Source organism: Linepithema humile, chromosome 6 (genome assembly GCF_040581485.1).
Source record: "Linepithema humile isolate Giens D197 chromosome 6, Lhum_UNIL_v1.0, whole genome shotgun sequence".
NCBI classification, from domain to species: Eukaryota; Metazoa; Arthropoda; class Insecta; order Hymenoptera; family Formicidae; genus Linepithema; species Linepithema humile.
The window spans coordinates 4,388,820-4,413,288 of NC_090133.1; the positions used below are offsets into that span (position 1 = coordinate 4,388,820).

General features: G+C 33.4%; 1 protein-coding gene across 2 annotated transcripts in view; it reads left to right on the plus strand.

The window, feature by feature from the left end:
• Positions 1-24,469, plus strand: part of LOC105671219 (general transcription and DNA repair factor IIH helicase subunit XPD-like) — a 34,308-nt gene that overhangs the window by 3,451 nt on the left and 6,388 nt on the right. For both annotated transcript variants that reach the window (XR_010890916.1, XM_067357859.1), the window contains exon 10: positions 1-24,469. This exon is cut by the window's right edge and continues 6,388 nt beyond it. The gene's annotated coding sequence lies outside the window, so the exon portion shown is untranslated.

The window sequence follows — 24,469 nt, forward strand, 5'->3', positions numbered from 1 at the left end:
TGGATTATGTTGTAATGCAGTTCGGACATGTCGCGAAGGATGTGTTTACGATGGATTACAGATTTTCCCTTTGTTGTATAGTCCAGGCGTTCGCCATTGCTGTAAGTAGTTTCGATAGTAAATTAGCATGCGAATAACAACGTGGCCGAACGTCACCGATCGAACACTATCTAAAGTTAAGTATATACTTGCCTACAAATTATGTCATTCTAAATCGTTAGCTCTTTAACAATCAATAAGATCTGGTACCAGTCTCGACATGGTACTCGGCGTATCGAATTGTTTTATAATAATTCGATCACGATAAAACGTAACGAGAATTACTATAAATGTGTGTTCACTTTTCGTATTTCATAATAAATCTATTTTTATATTAAAGATATGCGAGATGACGACTTTTCAGCATATAAAAATGTTGAATTTGCATAAGAATCTTGATAATGCTGGCATTATACTCAAAATATCGCGCGTTATATTTTGGCCAATTTCATTATTTGAAGTTAATTATCGACATGAAGCAATCGTATTGCTCGTTCGTCATATCGTAAAAATGATATAAATTCCTTGGCCAGTAATTCGGAATATACGCAGTATACATTTGAACACATTTGAAGTATTTTCATAAATATAATTCATAAACACAGGGTGTTTATAAATGATGAATCATAAGTATATGATTTTACAGTGCCTTTGTACATGATATTTATTGTGCATAAAAAAATTATATTTGTCAGTTTTTTTGTCGACAAATAGCAAAAATAGAACACAAGTTTTGTGGAAAAAATAATTTTGTTAAAAATTAATAAGAAAAATATTTAAACATTTTATTTAATAATCCATGCATTTTTACATACTCTCTTTCATAATTTTAATTTTTTATTTATATAATATTTAATAATAATCTTCTAATTATCTAATCCGAATAAGATCATGTATATAATTACATATCTTTTCGTTTTATTGCCATGTGGAGATTCACAATTTTCATTATTACTATAAAATTTTGAAAATGTCATAAATATACGAAGCACAAAGCACACTATTACTCATAAATATATTGAGCACATCTTCACACTTGAATTTTTTCTGATAACAAATCTATTCAGTATTATAAAAGTATTGACTTTTTTATTAATACTAAAGATACCGAAAATTATATCGAATATTCATATATTAATTATTTATTATTTTGCATTATGCACAAGTAACAATCGATGATTACTTTTAAACCAAATTACAACGTAACTTGAAAAGCAATTTAAGATGCACCTACGGTTAGTTACATGTTCGCGTTATTTCTATGTGTTGTGTATACTGTGTTTAGGCGGAAGTTTATAAGAAAACGACCAAAGTATTTTTACCGAATTTTTCACACGATCTTTTGTAAGCACACGACAGTTATTTAAGTGTATTGTCGGACGATTAAACAATATTCGAGAACAGAGCCGTTGTTCAATCGTCCGATTATCACGGTAGCTTTTAACCCAGTAATATTTGGCGGTTAATAGAATTTATATTTACTGCAATAATATCTTAAATAAGTACCTGTATTATATAGCGGATATTAATTGTCCTAAGTTATATACCGTAATCATTCTATTTGTTATACATTATTCATATTAAGAACTTTTTTATATTCTCGTAATTATTGTAAGTGTACTTATAATTTTCGCACTTTATTAATTCCACAGTTGATTTGCGTGGATATAGTCGCAAATATTTCGTGAACGCATCGATTACGCATAACACATATTTACATTCTTTGTTTGTCTTTTCGAACGGGCCTAGATGATCGATATGTAACGTATCGAACGGCACATTTCCTTTTGGCACGCTATGTAATAATCCCTCTGATCTTCTGCTTCTCGGTGCAAATTCTATACATTTTAAATAATTCGCGATATATTCTTTAACTTTCGATCTTATATTAGGAAACCAATATACTCGTTGGATGCTTTCGATTACTCGATCTAATCCGATGTGTCCGAGTTCATCGTGACACGTACGAATTACGTTATTTTCCATACTTTCCGGAACGTAAAATAATAACTTTTTATCTTTTGTTTTACGATAAACTAGCCCGTCTTGCATTTCAAAGAATTTATCCTCTGATGTTTCAAGGTTTTCTCGTATTTTTCTAATGTTTTTGTCGCGATCCTGACAAATCGATAAGGTATGCTCGAAAGAATTTGCTTCTAATATGTGAATTTCATAACATCGACTTAACGCGTCTACATGACTCATTCGATTTTCCGGACGATGTTGAATTTCATAATTGTATTTCTGCAAAAACATTGCCTATCTCGATATTCGCGGATTAACCGTTTTCTTACTAAGCGTTAGCCTAAAACTATCACAATCTGTAATTATCCGAAATTTAATCCCCGATAAATACGTATGAAATCGTCTGATAGCATATACGACAGCCAAACATTCGAGTTCGAAACTATGATACTTTGCTTTCGTTAGTGTTATGCGTTGACTGAATTAAGAAACTGGATGATATTTCTCATCGAGTTGTCTTTGCAATAGTATTGCATCAAATCCATTTGCACTAGTGTCGCAATGGAGTTCTGTCTCTAATTCGGGTGAGAAAATTGCTAACACTGGTCGTGACAACAAATAGTTTTTCAATGTTTCGAATGCATAATTTTCTTCTGGACCAAATCGAAAATCAGCTGTTTTTTTAATCTGTCGTATAATGGTTTCGCAATGACAGAAAAGCTCGGTATAAACCTACAAAAGTAACTCGCTAAACAAACAAATCGATGAAGGCTTTTCGTTGTCTGTGGTAACGGATAATCTAATACGGATGCAATATTCTTCTCACTCGGTCGTATTCCATCCTTATCAATCCGATAATCTAAGTCAGCGCTCGGAATTAGTTGCACATTTCGAGCCGATTTCCGAGACGACGCCTCCTGTTCCCCCACTACCGCCCGGCTGCTGGCGGCCGAGCCGCCGATAGCTCTGGCGCAGGAGCGTTTTATATAAGAAATAAGCTGGGTTGTTGAGGTACCTTTCAGAAAATAGTAATATTTTCTTTATTACATAAATAATGTTTATTTTCATTAATAATTAAATATATATATTATGTATTAATAAAAATAAACATTATTTATGTAATGAAGAAAATGTTACGATTTCCTGAAAGATGCCTAAACAATCCAGCCTATTTCTAATATAAAACGCTCCTGAGCCAGAGCTATCGGCGGTTCGGGCTCCAGCGGCCGGGCGGTAGTGGGGGAACAGGAGGCGTCGTCTCGGAAATCGGCCCGAAATGTGCAACTAATTCCGAGCGCTGATCTAAGTAAATAATTTCGTCACATAATATTTTACATTTGTCAAATCGAAATTCCAGACCGTATTGTCTTGCGACCACGAATACATCACATAAAATTTCTAAGTGTTCTTCGATCGTTTCAGTGGCTACTAATACATCATCTAAATATATCTAAATATATCTAAATATATTAACAATATATTTATTCTGACGCATCAAGTCAGAGAATGCTTCGTTGACAAATCTCTGGAACACGCGAGGCATTGTTATGCCTTCGTTGTATGCATTCGTTAAACCGAATGGCATACGTAAAAATTCATACTGTTCCAGAGGGGTAACGAAAGATGTATACTTTACCGACGATTCGGCCATTTTTATGTGATAAAATCCATCTTTTAAATCGAATGTAGAGAAATAGCATTTATTACGCAAACGATCCAAATTATCGTCAATTAACTGAGTCGAAAAGTTATCTTCTACCGTTATTTTATTTAATTTTCGGAAATCAACGCAAAGTCGGATTTCTCCTGTTTTTTTTCGTATAAGGACAATCAGATTCGCATAAGGTGATTTACTTGGACGTATTATATGCACGTTTACTCAGATCGTTCAACATATTCTGCAATTTTTGCTTTTCAGCATATGATAGTCTTCTAGGACGGAATCGGATAGACTGCTCATACGTTAAGGAAATTGTCATTTCGAAATTCGTATCAATCTTATCCGTTCTCCATTTACTACCATATTCTTCTTTGAACAAGTTGTTAACTTTAAACACAAATAACACATATAATAGGATTGTTAACTTTAGTTATAATATGCGGATCAAGGTGGGGGTTTACATATAAAAATTTGTTAACCTTTTCCGGATAATTGAGATATTTAATCGCCATCAATTCCTGTGTGTGCGTTAATGATTGACATGCTGAGCTCTCTTTGATTTTTTTCGCTCTGATTTCAACGTGTTCGCCCAATGTAACCGTTATTGCTGGATTTTTAAGAAAGTCGCGACCTAACAATATTTTGGAACTCATCGTTTCATCCGGTACGATGAAAAACAATATGTTTGTTTCGATACCCTCAATTAACATTACCGTTTCAAACTGACCTATGATTTGCAATTTCGATTTGTTTAAACTGACGAACGGAGATTTGGTGTCGGTCACGGATTTATATGGATTTTTAGGCGCGTATGTTTTGCGTATGATACTAATCGGTGATCCAAAGTCAATAATTGCGTCAAGTATGTATCTATATTCACTGCCGTCGGTCTGTTTTATGCACAGTGTTACCGGAATATTATACGGCGTTGACAATGATCCGACCTCCAATAAATTAATGGATGATGCAGGTCCATCGACCACCGTTCTCTTGATTTCCGTTGCTCTCCTGAGTGGCTCCGTCGTTTCCCTTCGCGATTCTGTTGCCCTTTTCAGCGGCTCCGCTGCCTCCATCACCCTATTTGTCTCTCTCAACTGCCTGGGCTCCCCTGCATTGCCTCGCAATATGTCCAACGGCGTGACAATTATAACATCTCGGTGGTCGGTGCCGTTCCGGAGATGTTAACTTTTCTCCCGAAATGCCTGCGACATCCGGCGGTTTTCCTCATTGCTTCACCCTTCCTCGATTTTCCGCGTTCTAGCCTAATATTCTCGAAACATATTCTTAATGACTCTTGAACATATTCTTAATGACTCGTGTAAACTTACCGAAGTTTAAGAATATTTGTCCTGGAGATTAAAAATCTTTTAATGACACATGTTTGTCATTAATGTGATCTTTTAAACATGTATCTGTCGAAACACTTATGTTTTTGTTACAAATGTCGCACTGTATCTTAAAATCACCTTTTTGTGTCCAATATTTCCGCGACCAATCTTTATATTTATAATTATTTCTTTGTTTTATAGTATGCGAACTCAAGTGATTTTTTGCATCCGTAGACAGAACTTTTGCATCACAAATAATGCATTGTAAAAATGTGTTATCAAAATATTTGAAATATAGCTTTATAAATTTTCCTAATTTTATATTGGTCTCATATATAAAAATGTTTTCATGACATGAATTTATATGCTTTTTTGCATTACTCAATGTCACATAATTCTAATTCTTGTAACACAATTTACAAGTAGTCCTAAAATCGGGCAATTTTTTATAATAGTTCCATATTATATTTCGTTTTTTAATATTATTTTTTTGCGTATTTTTTAATTTATTTGAATGTTTGTTTTTTATATAAACGTCTAAATATTTTTCAATTGAGACACTGAAATTTTTGTCACATTCTGTACATTTTATTTTGAAATCCTTTTTTTGTATCATGTATTTTCTTGGTCACATTAACTTTTTCCTTTCTTCTTTTTTGTCTTCTTCCTTTTCGAAAATTTTCAAATGCCATAATTTTACATGTACCTTAAAATTTGTACATGTTATATATATATATATATATAAATAAATAAATGGATCCGCATGGTTCTTTTTTATGTGACGATCTAAATAATATTCGATGGAAATACATTTCTTGCGCATCTTTTAGAACGTTAATGTAGCACGCGCTGTTCATTTGATCCTAAATGAACATTTCACTCACGCCACTGGCACCCACTGCAGCCCTAGATTATTATGCTGCCTTCTCCGTGTTTCACAGTAGGCACCACACATTCTGAGTGATATTCTTCACCAATTCTTCATCGTACGTATGTTACACCAGGAGTGCCAAAAATCTGAAAAACACATTCATATTAATTATTTAAAAAAAAAGGTTATGTCTAAGTAGATCAATTGATGCTAGTAATAGTATTTTTTTTTTTTTTTAGTAAAATAAACGTCAAATTATACGAACCTTAAAGTTAAATTCATCAGACCAAACTATATTTACCCAATCCTCCTGAGTTAATTGTGTCGATGAGCCCATTCTAAGCGAGACTTTTTGCTTTTTTCTGAGAAAACGATAAGAAAACACCATCCATTATATTTCTTAATATAAAGACCTTCAGCGTTACTTTGCATGAATTTTGTTTTATCCAAAGTTTTATTAAGCTCATCATACCAAGATCTCGCTGCCTGTTTCAACCCATACAAGCTTTTCTGCAACACGCAAACCAATTCTTCTTTACCGTTCTTCACGAATCTTGGTGGCTGCTTCATATAAATTTTTTTCTTTAATTTTTGATTTAAAAATGCTGTCTTGAAGTCAAGATGTCGTACAATGTATTTGTCTTATGAAGCAACTGGCAGTAATGTCCTAAATGTCGCTTGCCTTGCAATTGGAGCAAAGACTTGATCGTAATCGGTGCCATACTTTTGGAAAAAAAGTGCTACCAATCGTGCCTTGAAACGAATGATATTTTCTTTAGCATCCATTTTTGCTTTATAGACCCATTTGCATCCAATAGCTGTTTGACCATCTGGCGATTCACATAATTCCCAAGTTTTGTTTTGTTTTAGTGAGTTTATTTCTTCTTTCATCGCTTGAATCCACTGTGCTTTGTTTTTACTTGATAAAGCATCAAATAATGTTTTGGGCTCCTTTATTTCATCAGTCACCTTTAATATATTATAAGTCAACCGATTTGGTGGTATACCTTTAGTTGAATGTTGTGAAATTTGTATTGTCGGTTGCGGTGCCTCCTCCTGTAAATTTTATATGTCATACTCATTCTACTGTGCGGCGTCCGCACTTGCACTTAGAGAGAGAGCGAGACGCGTGATAGCGGTGTCCGCGATTGCAGGAGAGCGCTTACGATTAACTTCCTTTCAGCGGATCATAGCAGCGATATGCTTTAGAATTTTCTTTGTAACCAACAAAAATCATTGGTTTTGCTACTTTGTCCAATTTTCATCGCCTTATTGCTGAAACATGAACGAAACATTTTCAACCAAATATTTCAAAGTGTTTTACTTTTGCTTTTTCTTCAATCCACTTTTCGTGTAAAGTTGTTTCAACGGTCCTGGTCGACAGGCGATTCTGCAGATGATTTGCCGTATCGACTGCTTCGGCCCAGAATGTGTATGATAAAGTTTGCATCTAGGAGGGTGTGTACGGGCTGTGTACTGTATCTGAATAACTTCTTAAACATTCCACAACTCCTTTATTAATGTACTTTTTTCAATCCGATCTTATTATCTTTGGCCGCTTAGAAAATTTATCCTTCACCATTTCTGTGCATTCCTTCATCTTTACCTCAACTTCCGATTTTCTATGAAAAGAAAAATTTTTTAAGAAAACAAACAACTGAATATTTAATGTATGTACTGTAATGTAATGTATTGAATAATTATACAGCTTTTTCTTTTATTTATCTTTGCATATAATACATTTTACAAGATCTTCTTGTCTTGCATATTTGAAAACCCAGTCGCGAAATTTGAAAGATCTTAATTCTTCTTTAGAATGATTTTTTTTAATATGATTTTTTATTTCCTCTGTTTGGTTGGACAGAGGTTGTTCACAAAGAATACATTCTATTTTTCCATCTACTTGTTCTTTTGTAAAGCGAAAATATTGCCAGTTGTCGTCATGTATTGTCTTTTTAGATGCCGTCTCTTCAATGTTGGCAATAAATTTATGCTGCATTATGTGTGGTTTAAGTGAGTGTGCCATGATGTATGTTAATTTCCGTGGGCAAAGTCGACATTCTGTTTTAAAATTTACAAGCTTTCTATAATATTTGTTCAAAAAGGAATGCTTTTTAATTAATTTTTTCCAAGATTGTTTATATAATATTTCTATTTCTTGCCACTCTTCTTCGTGAACATTTTTAATACGTTTTTTTAATCTTTGTAGTTGTACAGCCAATTTATTATTTTTTGATGAACTTGCACAAAGTCTACACTTTGCAGAAGAACCTTCAACTTGTTTTAAGTATTTCCAACTCCAATTTTCGCTTTTTCGGCGTCCTAGATTTTTTTGTTCTTTTGAATGTTTTTTTTTATATGTTCCGACAAGTTTCCACCTGATGAAAATTTAATCGGGGCAATATCACATAAAATACATTCTTTTTTTTCTCTTGTTAGCCTCCAATATTCCCAGTTTTTGCTTGTTCTTTTATTTTTCTTTTTGTTTGTATGTAAATACTAACAACCTTCAAATCTACCTAACAGTTTTCAAGACAAGCGGTAGGATCTGATGCGAAATATGTATAGTAAACGATTTCGGGGGAGCAAGAGTACTTATATTGTACTTATATTGTACAATTTAAAACAATACACTTTTTTTTAGAATGATGTGTAAAAATTAACTCTTATATTTTTTTCACAAAGTGTACATTCTACCATATCTTCATGTCTTGCATATTTAAACACTCAATCGTCAAATTCATGAGATGTTAGTTCTTGTGGAGAATGTTCTCGTTGTATATGATTCTTTGTTCGCGCAGCGTTAGATTGCGCAAAAGTTGTCCACATATGATACACTCTATTTGTCTTTTTACTTCTCGTTTCGTAAATCAAAAGTATCTCCAGTTTTTATCCCGTGCCATTTGGTTAGACTTTTCAGTTTATAAACAAATGTATGTGTCTTTATGTGTCGGGTAAGCGATCGCGTCTCGACATATGTTAATTTTAATTTGCACAATTGACTTTTTATTTGCATTTGCGCAGGCTTTGTTTAACATTTATTAAAAATGTATTGCTCTTTTTTTTTATATTTCCACGACTGTGTTTTTAGTGACTTTATCTCTTGCCACTTTGTGTTATGATCCTTTTCAACATGTTCTTTCATTTTTTGTAACTGTATTGATAATTTTACAGTTTCTGGTTTAGTTGCACAAAGCCTGCTGCATTCAGCAGAAGAATCTTCATGTCTTGCATATATAACACCTAATCGTCAAATTCATGAGATTTTAGTTCTTGTGGAGAATGACTTGCTATATGATTATTTATTTGTTCTGTCTGGTTTGACACAGATTGTGCACATATAATGCATTCAATTTCTTTTTTTACTTGTCTTATAAATCGGAAATATTTCCAATTTTTGTCAAAACGCGCCGGATTTTTCAATTCTTCAATGTTGCAAATAAATTGATGCCCTTTTATGTGTCGTCTAAGTGATTGGGCCGTTATACATGTAAGTTTTTCAGTGCAAAGTTGACATTTGGTTTTAAAATTCACAGGTTTTCTATAATATTTATGCAAAAAGTGATACTTTTCAGTTTGATACTTCCAAGTTTGTTTATGTAATGATTTTATTGTTTGCCATTTTTTTTGGTGAACATTTTCAACATGTTTTTTTCAATTTTGAAATTCTAAAGACAGATTTATATTTTTTGTTTGATTTGTGCAAAGCCTGCATTTAGCAGTAGAATCTCTTATTTGTTTTTAGTATTTCCAACTCCAATTTTCGCTTTTTCGGCGTCCTAGATTTTTTTGTTCTTTTGAATGGTTTTTTTTTATATGTTCCGACAAGTTTTCACCTGATGAAAATTTAATCGGGGCAATATCGCATAAAATACATTCTTTTTTTCTCTTGTTAGCCTCCAATATTCCCAGTTTTTGCTTTTCCTTTTATTTTTCTTTTTGTTTGTATGTAATTACCAACAACCTTCAAATCTACCTAACAGTTTTCAAGACAAGCGGTAGGATCTGATGCGAAATATGTATAGTAAACGATTTCGGGGGAGCAAGAGTACTTATATTGTACTTATATTGTACAATTTAAAACAATACACTTTTTTTTAGAATGATGTGTAAAAATTAACTCTTATATTTTTTTCACAAAGTGTACATTCTACCATATCTTCATGTCTTGCATATTTAAACACTCAATCGTCAAATTCATGAGATGTTAGTTCTTGTGGAGAATGTTCTCGTTGTATATGATTCTTTGTTCGCAGCGTTAGATTGCGCAAAAGTTGTCCACATATGATACACTCTATTTGTCTTTTTACTTCTCGTTTCGTAAATCGAAAGTATCTCCAGTTTTTATCCCGTGCCATTTGGTTAGACTTTTCAGTTTATAAACAAATGTATGTGTCTTCATGTGTCGGGTAAGCGATCGCGTCTCGACATATGTTAATTTTAATTTGCACAATTGACTTTTTATTTGCATTTGCGCAGGCTTTGTTTAACATTTATTCAAAATGTAATGCTCTTTTTTTTTATATTTCCACGACTGTGTTTTTAATGACTTTATCTCTTGCCACTTTGTGTTATGATCCTTTTCAACATGTTCTTTCATTTTTTGTAACTGTATTGATAATTTTACAGTTTCTGGTTTAGTTGCACAAAGCCTGCTGCATTCAGCAGAAGAATCTTCATGTCTTGCATATATAACACCTAATCGTCAAATTCATGAGATTTTAGTTCTTGTGGAGAATAACTTGCTATATGATTATTTATTTGTTCTGTCTGGTTTGACACAGATTGTGCACATATAATGCATTCAATTTCTTTTTTTACTTGTCTTATAAATCGGAAATATTTCCAATTTTTGTCAAAACGCGCCGGATTTTTCAATTCTTCAATGTTGCAAATAAATTGATGCCCTTTTATGTGTCGTCTAAGTGATTGGGCCGTTATACATGTAAGTTTTTCAGTGCAAAGTTGACATTTGGTTTTAAAATTCACAGGTTTTCTATAATATTTATGCAAAAAGTGATACTTTTCAGTTTGATACTTCCAAGTTTGTTTATGTAATGATTTTATTGTTTGCCATTTTTTTTGGTGAACATTTTCAACATGTTTTTTTCAATTTTGAAATTCTAAAGACAGATTTATATTTTTTGTTTGATTTGTGCAAAGCCTGCATTTAGCAGTAGAATCTCTTATTTGTTTTAAGTATTTCCAACTCCAATTTTCGCTTTTTCGGCGTCCTAGATTTTTTTGTTCTTTTGAATGTTTTTTTTTTATATGTTCCGACAAGTTTTCACCTGATGAAAATTTAATCGGGGCAATATCGCATAAAATACATTCTTTTTTTTTCTTGTTAGCCTCCAATATTCCCAGTTTTTGCTTTTCCTTTTATTTTTCTTTTTGTTTGTATGTAATTACCAACAACCTTCAAATCTACCTAACAGTTTTCAAGACAAGCGGTAGGATCTGATGCGAAATATGTATAGTAAACGATTTCGGGGGAGCAAGAGTACTTATATTGTACTTATATTGTATAATTTAAAACAATACACTTTTTTTTAGAATGGATGTGTAAAAATTAACTCTTATATTTTTTTCACAAAGTGTACATTCTACCATATCTTCATGTCTTGCATATTTAAACACTCAATCGTCAAATTCATGAGATGTTAGTTCTTGTGGAGAATGTTCTCGTTGTATATGATTCTTTGTTCGCGCGCAGCGTTAGATTGCGCAAAAGTTGTCCACATATGATACACTCTATTTGTCTTTTTACTTCTCGTTTCGTAAATTGAAAGTATCTCCAGTTTTTATCCCGTGCCATTTGGTTAGACTTTTCAGTTTATAAACAAATGTATGTGTCTTCATGTGTCGGGTAAGCGATCGCGTCTCGACATATGTTAATTTTAATTTGCACAATTGACTTTTTATTTGCATTTGCGCAGGCTTTGTTTGACATTTATTCAAAATGTAATGCTCTTTTTTTTTATATTTCCACGACTGTGTTTTTAATGACTTTATCTCTTGCCACTTTGTGTTATGATCCTTTTCAACATGTTCTTTCATTTTTTGTAACTGTATTGATAATTTTACAGTTTCTGGTTTAGTTGCACAAAGCCTGCTGCATTCAGCAGAAGAATCTTCATGTCTTGCATATATAACACCTAATCGTCAAATTCATGAGATTTTAGTTCTTGTGGAGAATGACTTGCTATATGATTATTTATTTGTTCTGTCTGGTTTGACACAGATTGTGCACATATAATGCATTCAATTTCTTTTTTTACTTGTCTTATAAATCGGAAATATTTCCAATTTTTGTCAAAACGCGCCGGATTTTTCAATTCTTCAATGTTGCAAATAAATTGATGCCCTTTTATGTGTCGTCTAAGTGATTGGGCCGTTATACATGTAAGTTTTTCAGTGCAAAGTTGACATTTGGTTTTAAAATTCACAGGTTTTCTATAATATTTATGCAAAAAGTGATACTTTTCAGTTTGATACTTCCAAGTTTGTTTATGTAATGATTTTATTGTTTGCCATTTTTTTTGGTGAACATTTTCAACATGTTTTTTTCAATTTTGAAATTCTAAAGACAGATTTATATTTTTTGTTTGATTTGTGCAAAGCCTGCATTTAGCAGTAGAATCTCCTATTTGTTTTAAGTATTTCCAACTCCAATTTTCGCTTTTTCGGCGTCCTAGATTTTTTTGTTCTTTTGAATGTTTTTTTTTTATATGTTCCGACAAGTTTTCACCTGATGAAAATTTAATCGGGGCAATATCGCATAAAATACATCCTTTTTTTCTCTTGTTAGCCTCCAATATTCCCAGTTTTTGCTTTTCCTTTTATTTTTTTTTTGTTTGTATGTTAATACTAACAACCTTCAAATCTACCTAACAGTTTTCAAGACAAGCGGTAGGATCTGATGCGAAATATGTATAGTAAACGATTTCGGGGGAGCAAGAGTACTTATATTGTACTTATATTGTACAATTTAAAACAATACACTTTTTTTTAGAATGATGTGTAAAAATTAACTCTTATATTTTTTTCACAAAGTGTACATTCTACCATATCTTCATGTCTTGCATATTTAAACACTCAATCGTCAAATTCATGAGATGTTAGTTCTTGTGGAGAATGTTCTCGTTGTATATGATTCTTTGTTCGCAGCGTTAGATTGCGCAAAAGTTGTCCACATATGATACACTCTATTTGTCTTTTTACTTCTCGTTTCGTAAATCGAAAGTATCTCCAGTTTTTATCCCGTGCCATTTGGTTAGACTTTTCAGTTTATAAACAAATGTATGTGTCTTCATGTGTCGGGTAAGCGATCGCGTCTCGACATATGTTAATTTTAATTTGCACAATTGACTTTTTATTTGCATTTGCGTAGGCTTTGTTTAACATTTATTAAAAATGTAATGCTCTTTTTTTTTATATTTCCACGACTGTGTTTTTAGTGACTTTATCTCTTGCCACTTTGTGTTATGATCCTTTTCAACATGTTCTTTCATTTTTTGTAACTGTATTGATAATTTTACAGTTTCTGGTTTAGTTGCACAAAGCCTGCTGCATTCAGCAGAAGAATCTTCATGTCTTGCATATATAACACCTAATCGTCAAATTCATGAGATTTTAGTTCTTGTGGAGAATGACTTGCTATATGATTATTTATTTGTTCTGTCTGGTTTGACACAGATTGTGCACATATAATGCATTCAATTTCTTTTTTTACTTGTCTTATAAATCGGAAATATTTCCAATTTTTGTCAAAACGCGCCGGATTTTTCAATTCTTCAATGTTGCAAATAAATTGATGCCCTTTTATGTGTCGTCTAAGTGATTGGGCCGTTATACATGTAAGTTTTTCAGTGCAAAGTTGACATTTGGTTTTAAAATTCACAGGTTTTCTATAATATTTATGCAAAAAGTGATACTTTTCAGTTTGATACTTCCAAGTTTGTTTATGTAATGATTTTATTGTTTGCCATTTTTTTTGGTGAACATTTTCAACATGTTTTTTTCAATTTTGAAATTCTAAAGACAGATTTATATTTTTTGTTTGATTTGTGCAAAGCCTGCATTTAGCAGTAGAATCTCTTATTTGTTTTAAGTATTTCCAACTCCAATTTTCGCTTTTTCGGCGTCCTAGATTTTTTTGTTCTTTTGAATGTTTTTTTTTTATATGTTCCGACAAGTTTTCACCTGATGAAAATTTAATCGGGGCAATATCGCATAAAATACATTCTTTTTTTTTCTTGTTAGCCTCCAATATTCTCAGTTTTTGCTTTTCCTTTTATTTTTTTTTGTTTGTATGTTAATACTAACAACCTTCAAATCTACCTAACAGTTTTCAAGACAAGCGGTAGGATCTGATGCGAAATATGTATAGTAAACGATTTCGGGGGAGCAAGAGTACTTATTTTGTACTTATATTGTACAATTTAAAACAATACACTTTTTTTTAGAATGATGTGTAAAAATTAACTCTTATATTTTTTTCACAAAGTGTACATTCTACCATATCTTCATGTCTTGCATATTTAAACACTCAATCGTCAAATTCATGAGATGTTAGTTCTTGTGGAGAATGTTCTCGTTGTATATGATTCTTTGTTCGCAGCGTTAGATTGCGCAAAAGTTGTCCACATATGATACACTCTATTTGTCTTTTTACTTCTCGTTTCGTAAATCGAAAGTATCTCCAGTTTTTATCCCGTGCCATTTGGTTAGACTTTTCAGTTTATAAACAAATGTATGTGTCTTCATGTGTCGGGTAAGCGATCGCGTCTCGACATATGTTAATTTTAATTTGCACAATTGACTTTTTATTTGCATTTGCGTAGGCTTTGTTTAACATTTATTAAAAATGTAATGCTCTTTTTTTTTATATTTCCACGACTGTGTTTTTAGTGACTTTATCTCTTGCCACTTTGTGTTATGATCCTTTTCAACATGTTCTTTCATTTTTTGTAACTGTATTGATAATTTTACAGTTTCTGGTTTAGTTGCACAAAGCCTGCTGCATTCAGCAGAAGAATCTTCATGTCTTGCATATATAACACCTAATCGTCAAATTCATGAGATTTTAGTTCTTGTGGAGAATGACTTGCTATATGATTATTTATTTGTTCTGTCTGGTTTGACACAGATTGTGCACATATAATGCATTCAATTTCTTTTTTTACTTGTCTTATAAATCGGAAATATTTCCAATTTTTGTCAAAACGCGCCGGATTTTTCAATTCTTCAATGTTGCAAATAAATTGATGCCCTTTTATGTGTCGTCTAAGTGATTGGGCCGTTATACATGTAAGTTTTTCAGTGCAAAGTTGACATTTGGTTTTAAAATTCACAGGTTTTCTATAATATTTATGCAAAAAGTGATACTTTTCAGTTTGATACTTCCAAGTTTGTTTATGTAATGATTTTATTGTTTGCCATTTTTTTTGGTGAACATTTTCAACATGTTTTTTTCAATTTTGAAATTCTAAAGACAGATTTATATTTTTTGTTTGATTTGTGCAAAGCCTGCATTGAGCAGTAGAATCTCCTATTTGTTTTAAGTATTTCCAACTCCAATTTTCGCTTTTTCGGCGTCCTAGATTTTTTTGTTCTTTTGAATGGTTTTTTTTTATATGTTCCGACAAGTTTTCACCTGATGAAAATTTAATCGGGGCAATATCGCATAAAATACATTCTTTTTTTCTCTTGTTAGCCTCCAATATTCCCAGTTTTTGCTTTTCCTTTTATTTTTCTTTTTGTTTGTATGTAATTACCAACAACCTTCAAATCTACCTAACAGTTTTCAAGACAAGCGGTAGGATCTGATGCGAAATATGTATAGTAAACGATTTCGGGGGAGCAAGAGTACTTATATTGTACTTATATTGTACAATTTAAAACAATACACTTTTTTTTAGAATGATGTGTAAAAATTAACTCTTATATTTTTTTCACAAAGTGTACATTCTACCATATCTTCATGTCTTGCATATTTAAACACTCAATCGTCAAATTCATGAGATGTTAGTTCTTGTGGAGAATGTTCTCGTTGTATATGATTCTTTGTTCGCGCAGCGTTAGATTGCGCAAAAGTTGTCCACATATGATACACTCTATTTGTCTTTTTACTTCTCGTTTCGTAAATCGAAAGTATCTCCAGTTTTTATCCCGTGCCATTTGGTTAGACTTTTCAGTTTATAAACAAATGTATGTGTCTTCATGTGTCGGGTAAGCGATCGCGTCTCGACATATGTTAATTTTAATTTGCACAATTGACTTTTTATTTGCATTTGCGTAGGCTTTGTTTAACATTTATTAAAAATGTAATGCTCTTTTTTTTTATATTTCCACGACTGTGTTTTTAGTGACTTTATCTCTTGCCACTTTGTGTTATGATCCTTTTCAACATGTTCTTTCATTTTTTGTAACTGTATTGATAATTTTACAGTTTCTGGTTTAGTTGCACAAAGCCTGCTGCATTCAGCAGAAGAATCTTCATGTCTTGCATATATAACACCTAATCGTCAAATTCATGAGATTTTAGTTCTTGTGGAGAATAACTTGCTATATGATTATTTATTTGTTCTGTCTGGTTTGACACAGATTGTGCACATATAATGCATTCAATTTCTTTTTTTACTTGTCTTATAAATCGGAAATATTTCCAATTTTTGTCAAAACGCGCCGGATTTTTCAATTCTTCAATGTTGCAAATAAATTGATGCCCTTTTATGTGTCGTCTAAGTGATTGGGTCGTTATACATGTAAGTTTTTCAGTGCAAAGTTGACATTTGGTTTTAAAATTCGTTGGCTTTGTATAATATTTATCCAAAAAGTTATGCTGTTTAGTTTGATGACTCCAAGATTGTTTATAGAATGATTTTTTCTTACCCCACTCTTCTTTGTGGACGTTTTCGGTATGCTCTTTTAGATTTTGAAATTGTATTAACAATTTTATATTTGTTCCACAAAGCCTGCATTCAGCAGTAGAATCTCCAAATTTTTTTTTTTTTCTTAATCGATTTGAGGGCCAGAAGGGCCCTCCCGGGGCGAGGAAATCTTTAAAAGACACACTCCCGTCGTGCAAGGACTGAGGATTGCTAGCCCTCAGCCTGACGGGAGGTAGTGTCGGATTCACAGCTTGACCCAACCTAAGTCAGGAACAGACTGTGCCTACCGACTAAAACCTCGCCCCAGACAAATCCATCGTACATCCGCCATATTAGATGAGGGTCAGGGTTGACGAACGGGCGCATAGCTCCTTTTCCTCTTCTAGGCTGATCCTAACTAGGATCCGGCTTCCAGACAGGCAGGTATTGGCCCCGCCTTTCTTCTCCCCGCTACCTCCTTCACGGAACGGATGAGGGTCCTGGTTGAGGTGACCCAGGACGCTGAGAGGGTTCAGGACCACGCGCCTTTTTCAATTCCGCCTGAGGGGGACTGGTCGAGTCCTCCCTCGGCCTCTTCGCCTTCCCCGGCCTCTTCGCCTTCTCCGGCCTCTTCGCCTTCCCCGGCCTCTTCGCCTTTCCCGTACTCACCGTCTCTATCTACATCTCTGGAGAAGAGAGGAGGAGAGAGGGGCTAGAATCTCCAAATTTTTTTAAGTACTTCCAACCTCAATCTTCGAATTTCTGGCGTCCTAGTTTTTTTTCTAGTTTTGTATGCCCTTTGATGTGTTGCGATATACTTTGATTGGACTCAGTTGGGATGATGTCACATAAAATGCATTCTATCTTATCTTCTTCTTGTTTCGTGAACCGGAAATACCGCCAATTGTCGTCACGTGCTGTTTTTTTAGACTCTTTTTTAGACTCTACGATCTTATAAATAAAAATATGCTTCTTTATGTGTCGTTTAAGTGATTTTGCCGTGATGTATGTAAATTTGTTATCGCACAATCGACATTCCGTTTGAAAATTTACAGGTTTCCTATATATATTCAAAAAGTGATGCTTTTTATTTGATATTGCCAAGTTTGTTTATATAATGATTTTTGCCACTCTTCTTGATGGACATCTTCACAGTATGTTTTTTTAGGTTGTGAAGTTGAATAGACAATTTTATAGTTTTTGACTTACATCCACATAGCCTATATTTCGCAGAAAAATCTCCCATTTGTTCCAAGAATTTCCAAGCCCAATCTTCCGTTTTTTGCCGTCCTAGATTTTTATCTTCTTTCGAATGCCTTTTTATATGTTCCGCTTTGCTTTGATTGGAAATATGCTCAATTGAGGTAATGTCGCATAAAATGCATTCTTCTTTTTTTTCTCTTATTAGCCTCCAATAATTTTTCAGTGCAAAGTTGACATTTGGTTTTAAAATTCGTTGGCTTTGTATAATATTTATCCAAAAAGTTATGCTGTTTAGTTTGATGACTCCAAGATTGTTTATAAAATGATTTTTCCTTACCCCACTCTTCTTCGTGGACGTTTTCGGTATGCTCTTTTAGATTTTGAAATTGTATTAACAATTTTATATTTGTTCCACAAAGCCTGCATTCAGCTGTAGAATCTCCAAATTGTTTTAAGTACTTCCAACCCCAATCTTCGAATTTATGGCGTCCTAGATTTTTTTCTAGTTTTGTATGCTCTTTGATGTGTTGCGATATACTTTGATTGGACTCAGTTGGGATGATGTCACATAAAATGCATTCTATCTTATCTTCTTCTTGTTTCGTGAACCGGAAATACCGCCAATTGTCGTCACGTGCTGTTTTTTTAGACTCTTTTTTAGACTCTACGATCTTATAAATAAAAATATGCTTCTTTATGTGTCGTTTAAGTGATTTTGCCGTGATGTATGTAAATTTGTTATCGCACAATCGACATTCCGTTTGAAAATTTACAGGTTTCCTATATATATTCAAAAAGTGATGCTTTTTATTTGATATTGCCAAGTTTGTTTATATAATGATTTTTGCCACTCTTCTTGATGGACATCTTCACAGTATGTTTTTTTAGGTTGTGAAGTTGAATAGACAATTTTATAGTTTTTGACTTACATCCACATAGCCTATATTTCGCAGAAAAATCTCCCATTTGTTCCAAGAATTTCCAAGCCCAATCTTCCGTTTTTTGCCGTCCTAGATTTTTATCTTCTTTCGAATGCCTTTTTATATGTTCCGCTTTGCTTTGATTGGAAATATGCTCAATTGAGGTAATGTCGCATAAAATGCATTCTTCTTTTTTTTTCTCTTATTAGCCTCCAATAATTTTTCAGTGCAAAGTTGACATTTGGTTTTAAAATTCGTTGGCTTTGTATAATATTTATCCAAAAAGTTATGCTGTTTAGTTTGATGACTCCAAGATTGTTTATAAAATGATTTTTCCTTACCCCACTCTTCTTCGTGGACGTTTTCGGTATGCTCTTTTAGATTTTGAAATTGTATTAACAATTTTATATTTGTTCCACAAAGCCTGCATTCAGCTGTAGAATCTCCAAATTGTTTTAAGTACTTCCAACCCCAATCTTCGAATTTATGGCGTCCTAGATTTTTTTCTAGTTTTGTATGCTCTTTGATGTGTTGCGATATACTTTGATTGGACTCAGTTGGGATGATGTCACATAAAATGCATTCTATCTTATCTTCTTCTTGTTTCGTGAACCGGAAATACCGCCAATTGTCGTCACGTGCTGTTTTTTTAGACTCTTTTTTAGACTCTACGATCTTATAAATAAAAATATGCTTCTTTATGTGTCGTTTAAGTGATTTTGCCGTGATGTATGTAAATTTGTTATCGCACACAATCGACATTCCGTTTGAAAATTTACAGGTTTCCTATATATATTCAAAAAGTGATGCTTTTTATTTGATATTGCCAAGTTTGTTTATATAATGATTTTTGCCACTCTTCTTGATGGACATCTTCACAGTATGTTTTTTTAGGTTGTGAAGTTGAATAGACAATTTTATAGTTTTTGACTTACATCCACATAGCCTATATTTCGCAGAAAAATCTCCCATTTGTTCCAAGAATTTCCAAGCCCAATCTTCCGTTTTTTGCCGTCCTAGATTTTTATCTTCTTTCGAATGCCTTTTTATATGTTCCGCTTTGCTTTGATTGGAAATATGCTCAATTGAGGTAATGTCGCATAAAATGCATTCTTCTTTTTTTTTCTCTTATTAGCCTCCAATAATTTTTCAGTGCAAAGTTGACATTTGGTTTTAAAATTCGTTGGCTTTGTATAATATTTATCCAAAAAGTTATGCTGTTTAGTTTGATGACTCCAAGATTGTTTATAAAATGATTTTTCCTTACCCCACTCTTCTTCGTGGACGTTTTCGGTATGCTCTTTTAGATTTTGAAATTGTATTAACAATTTTATATTTGTTCCACAAAGCCTGCATTCAGCAGTAGAATCTCCAAATTTTTTTTTTTTTTTTAATCGATTTGAGGGCCAGAAGGGCCCTCCCGGGGCGAGGAAATCTTTAAAAGACACACTCCCGTCGTGCAAGGACTGAGGATTGTTAGCCCTCAGCTTGACGGGAGGTAGTGTCGGATTCACAGCCTGACCCAACCTAAGTCAGGAACAGACTGTGCCTACGGACTAAAACTTCGCCCTAGACAAATCCATCGTACATTCGCCATATTAGATGAGGGTCAGGGTTGACGAACGGGCGCATAGCTCCTTTTCCTCTTCTAGGCTGATCCTAACTAGGATCCGGCTTCCAGACAGGCAGGTATTGGCCCCGCCTTTCTTCTCCCCGCTACCTCCTTCACGGAACGGATGAGGGTCCTGGTTGAGGTGACCCAGGACGCTGAGAGGGTTCAGGACCACGCGCCTTTTTCAATTCCGCCTGAGGGGGACTGGTCGAGTCCTCCCTCGGCCTCTTCGCCTTCCCCGGCCTCTTCGCCTTCTCCGGCCTCTTCGCCTTCCCCGGCCTCTTCGCCTTTCCCGTACTCACCGTCTCTATCTACATCTCTGGAGAAGAGAGGAGGAGAGAGGGGCTAGAATCTCCAAATTTTTTTAAGTACTTCCAACCTCAATCTTCGAATTTCTGGCGTCCTAGTTTTTTTTCTAGTTTTGTATGCCCTTTGATGTGTTGCGATATACTTTGATTGGACTCAGTTGGGATGATGTCACATAAAATGCATTCTATCTTATCTTCTTCTTGTTTCGTGAACCGGAAATACCGCCAATTGTCGTCACGTGCTGTTTTTTTAGACTCTTTTTTAGACTCTACGATCTTATAAATAAAAATATGCTTCTTTATGTGTCGTTTAAGTGATTTTGCCGTGATGTATGTAAATTTGTTATCGCACAATCGACATTCCGTTTGAAAATTTACAGGTTTCCTATATATATTCAAAAAGTGATGCTTTTTATTTGATATTGCCAAGTTTGTTTATATAATGATTTTTGCCACTCTTCTTGATGGACATCTTCACAGTATGTTTTTTTAGGTTGTGAAGTTGAATAGACAATTTTATAGTTTTTGACTTACATCCACATAGCCTATATTTCGCAGAAAAATCTCCCATTTGTTCCAAGAATTTCCAAGCCCAATCTTCCGTTTTTTGCCGTCCTAGATTTTTATCTTCTTTCGAATGCCTTTTTATATGTTCCGCTTTGCTTTGATTGGAAATATGCTCAATTGAGGTAATGTCGCATAAAATGCATTCTTCTTTTTTTTCTCTTATTAGCCTCCAATAATTTTTCAGTGCAAAGTTGACATTTGGTTTTAAAATTCGTTGGCTTTGTATAATATTTATCCACAAAGTTATGCTGTTTAGTTTGATGACTCCAAGATTGTTTATAAAATGATTTTTCCTTACCCCACTCTTCTTCGTGGACGTTTTCGGTATGCTCTTTTAGATTTTGAAATTGTATTAACAATTTTATATTTGTTCCACAAAGCCTGCATTCAGCTGTAGAATCTCCAAATTGTTTTAAGTACTTCCAACCCCAATCTTCGAATTTATGGCGTCCTAGATTTTTTTCTAGTTTTGTATGCTCTTTGATGTGTTGCGATATACTTTGATTGGACTCAGTTGGGATGATGTCACATAAAATGCATTCTATCTTATCTTCTTCTTGTTTCGTGAACCGGAAATACCGCCAATTGTCGTCACGTGCTGTTTTTTTAGACTCTTTTTTAGACTCTACGATCTTATAAATAAAAATATGCTTCTTTATGTGTCGTTTAAGTGATTTTGCCGTGATGTATGTAAATTTGTTATCGCACACAATCGACATTCCGTTTGAAAATTTACAGGTTTCCTATATATATTCAAAAAGTGATGCTTTTTATTTGATATTGCCAAGTTTGTTTATATAATGATTTTTGCCACTCTTCTTGATGGACATCTTCACAGTATGTTTTTTTAGGTTGTGAAGTTGAATAGACAATTTTATAGTTTTTGACTTACATCCACATAGCCTATATTTCGCAGAAAAATCTCCCATTTGTTCCAAGAATTTCCAAGCCCAATCTTCCGTTTTTTGCCGTCCTAGATTTTTATCTTCTTTCGAATGCCTTTTTATATGTTCCGCTTTGCTTTGATTGGAAATATGCTCAATTGAGGTAATGTCGCATAAAATGCATTCTTCTTTTTTTTCTCTTATTAGCCTCCAATAATTTTTCAGTGCAAAGTTGACATTTGGTTTTAAAATTCGTTGGCTTTGTATAATATTTATCCAAAAAGTTATGCTGTTTAGTTTGATGACTCCAAGATTGTTTATAAAATGATTTTTCCTTACCCCACTCTTCTTCGTGGACGTTTTCGGTATGCTCTTTTAGATTTTGAAATTGTATTAACAATTTTATATTTGTTCCACAAAGCCTGCATTCAGCTGTAGAATCTCCAAATTGTTTTAAGTACTTCCAACCCCAATCTTCGAATTTATGGCGTCCTAGATTTTTTTCTAGTTTTGTATGCTCTTTGATGTGTTGCGATATACTTTGATTGGACTCAGTTGGGATGATGTCACATAAAATGCATTCTATCTTATCTTCTTCTTGTTTCGTGAACCGGAAATACCGCCAATTGTCGTCACGTGCTGTTTTTTTAGACTCTTTTTTAGACTCTACGATCTTATAAATAAAAATATGCTTCTTTATGTGTCGTTTAAGTGATTTTGCCGTGATGTATGTAAATTTGTTATCGCACAATCGACATTCCGTTTGAAAATTTACAGGTTTCCTATATATATTCAAAAAGTGATGCTTTTTATTTGATATTGCCAAGTTTGTTTATATAATGATTTTTGCCACTCTTCTTGATGGACATCTTCACAGTATGTTTTTTTAGGTTGTGAAGTTGAATAGACAATTTTATAGTTTTTGACTTACATCCACATAGCCTATATTTCGCAGAAAAATCTCCCATTTGTTCCAAGAATTTCCAAGCCCAATCTTCCGTTTTTTGCCGTCCTAGATTTTTATCTTCTTTCGAATGCCTTTTTATATGTTCCGCTTTGCTTTGATTGGAAATATGCTCAATTGAGGTAATGTCGCATAAAATGCATTCTTCTTTTTTTTCTCTTATTAGCCTCCAATAATTTTTCAGTGCAAAGTTGACATTTGGTTTTAAAATTCGTTGGCTTTGTATAATATTTATCCAAAAAGTTATGCTGTTTAGTTTGATGACTCCAAGATTGTTTATAAAATGATTTTTCCTTACCCCACTCTTCTTCGTGGACGTTTTCGGTATGCTCTTTTAGATTTTGAAATTGTATTAACAATTTTATATTTGTTCCACAAAGCCTGCATTCAGCTGTAGAATCTCCAAATTGTTTTAAGTACTTCCAACCCCAATCTTCGAATTTATGGCGTCCTAGATTTTTTTCTAGTTTTGTATGCTCTTTGATGTGTTGCGATATACTTTGATTGGACTCAGTTGGGATGATGTCACATAAAATGCATTCTATCTTATCTTCTTCTTGTTTCGTGAACCGGAAATACCGCCAATTGTCGTCACGTGCTGTTTTTTTAGACTCTTTTTTAGACTCTACGATCTTATAAATAAAAATATGCTTCTTTATGTGTCGTTTAAGTGATTTTGCCGTGATGTATGTAAATTTGTTATCGCACACAATCGACATTCCGTTTGAAAATTTACAGGTTTCCTATATATATTCAAAAAGTGATGCTTTTTATTTGATATTGCCAAGTTTGTTTATATAATGATTTTTGCCACTCTTCTTGATGGACATCTTCACAGTATGTTTTTTTAGGTTGTGAAGTTGAATAGACAATTTTATAGTTTTTGACTTACATCCACATAGCCTATATTTCGCAGAAAAATCTCCCATTTGTTTCAAGAATTTCCAAGCCCAATCTTCCGTTTTTTGCCGTCCTAGATTTTTATCTTCTTTCGAATGCCTTTTTATATGTTCCGCTTTGCTTTGATTGGAAATATGCTCAATTGAGGTAATGTCGCATAAAATGCATTCTTCTTTTTTTTCTCTTATTAGCCTCCAATAATTTTTCAGTGCAAAGTTGACATTTGGTTTTAAAATTCGTTGGCTTTGTATAATATTTATCCAAAAAGTTATGCTGTTTAGTTTGATGACTCCAAGATTGTTTATAAAATGATTTTTCCTTACCCCACTCTTCTTCGTGGACGTTTTCGGTATGCTCTTTTAGATTTTGAAATT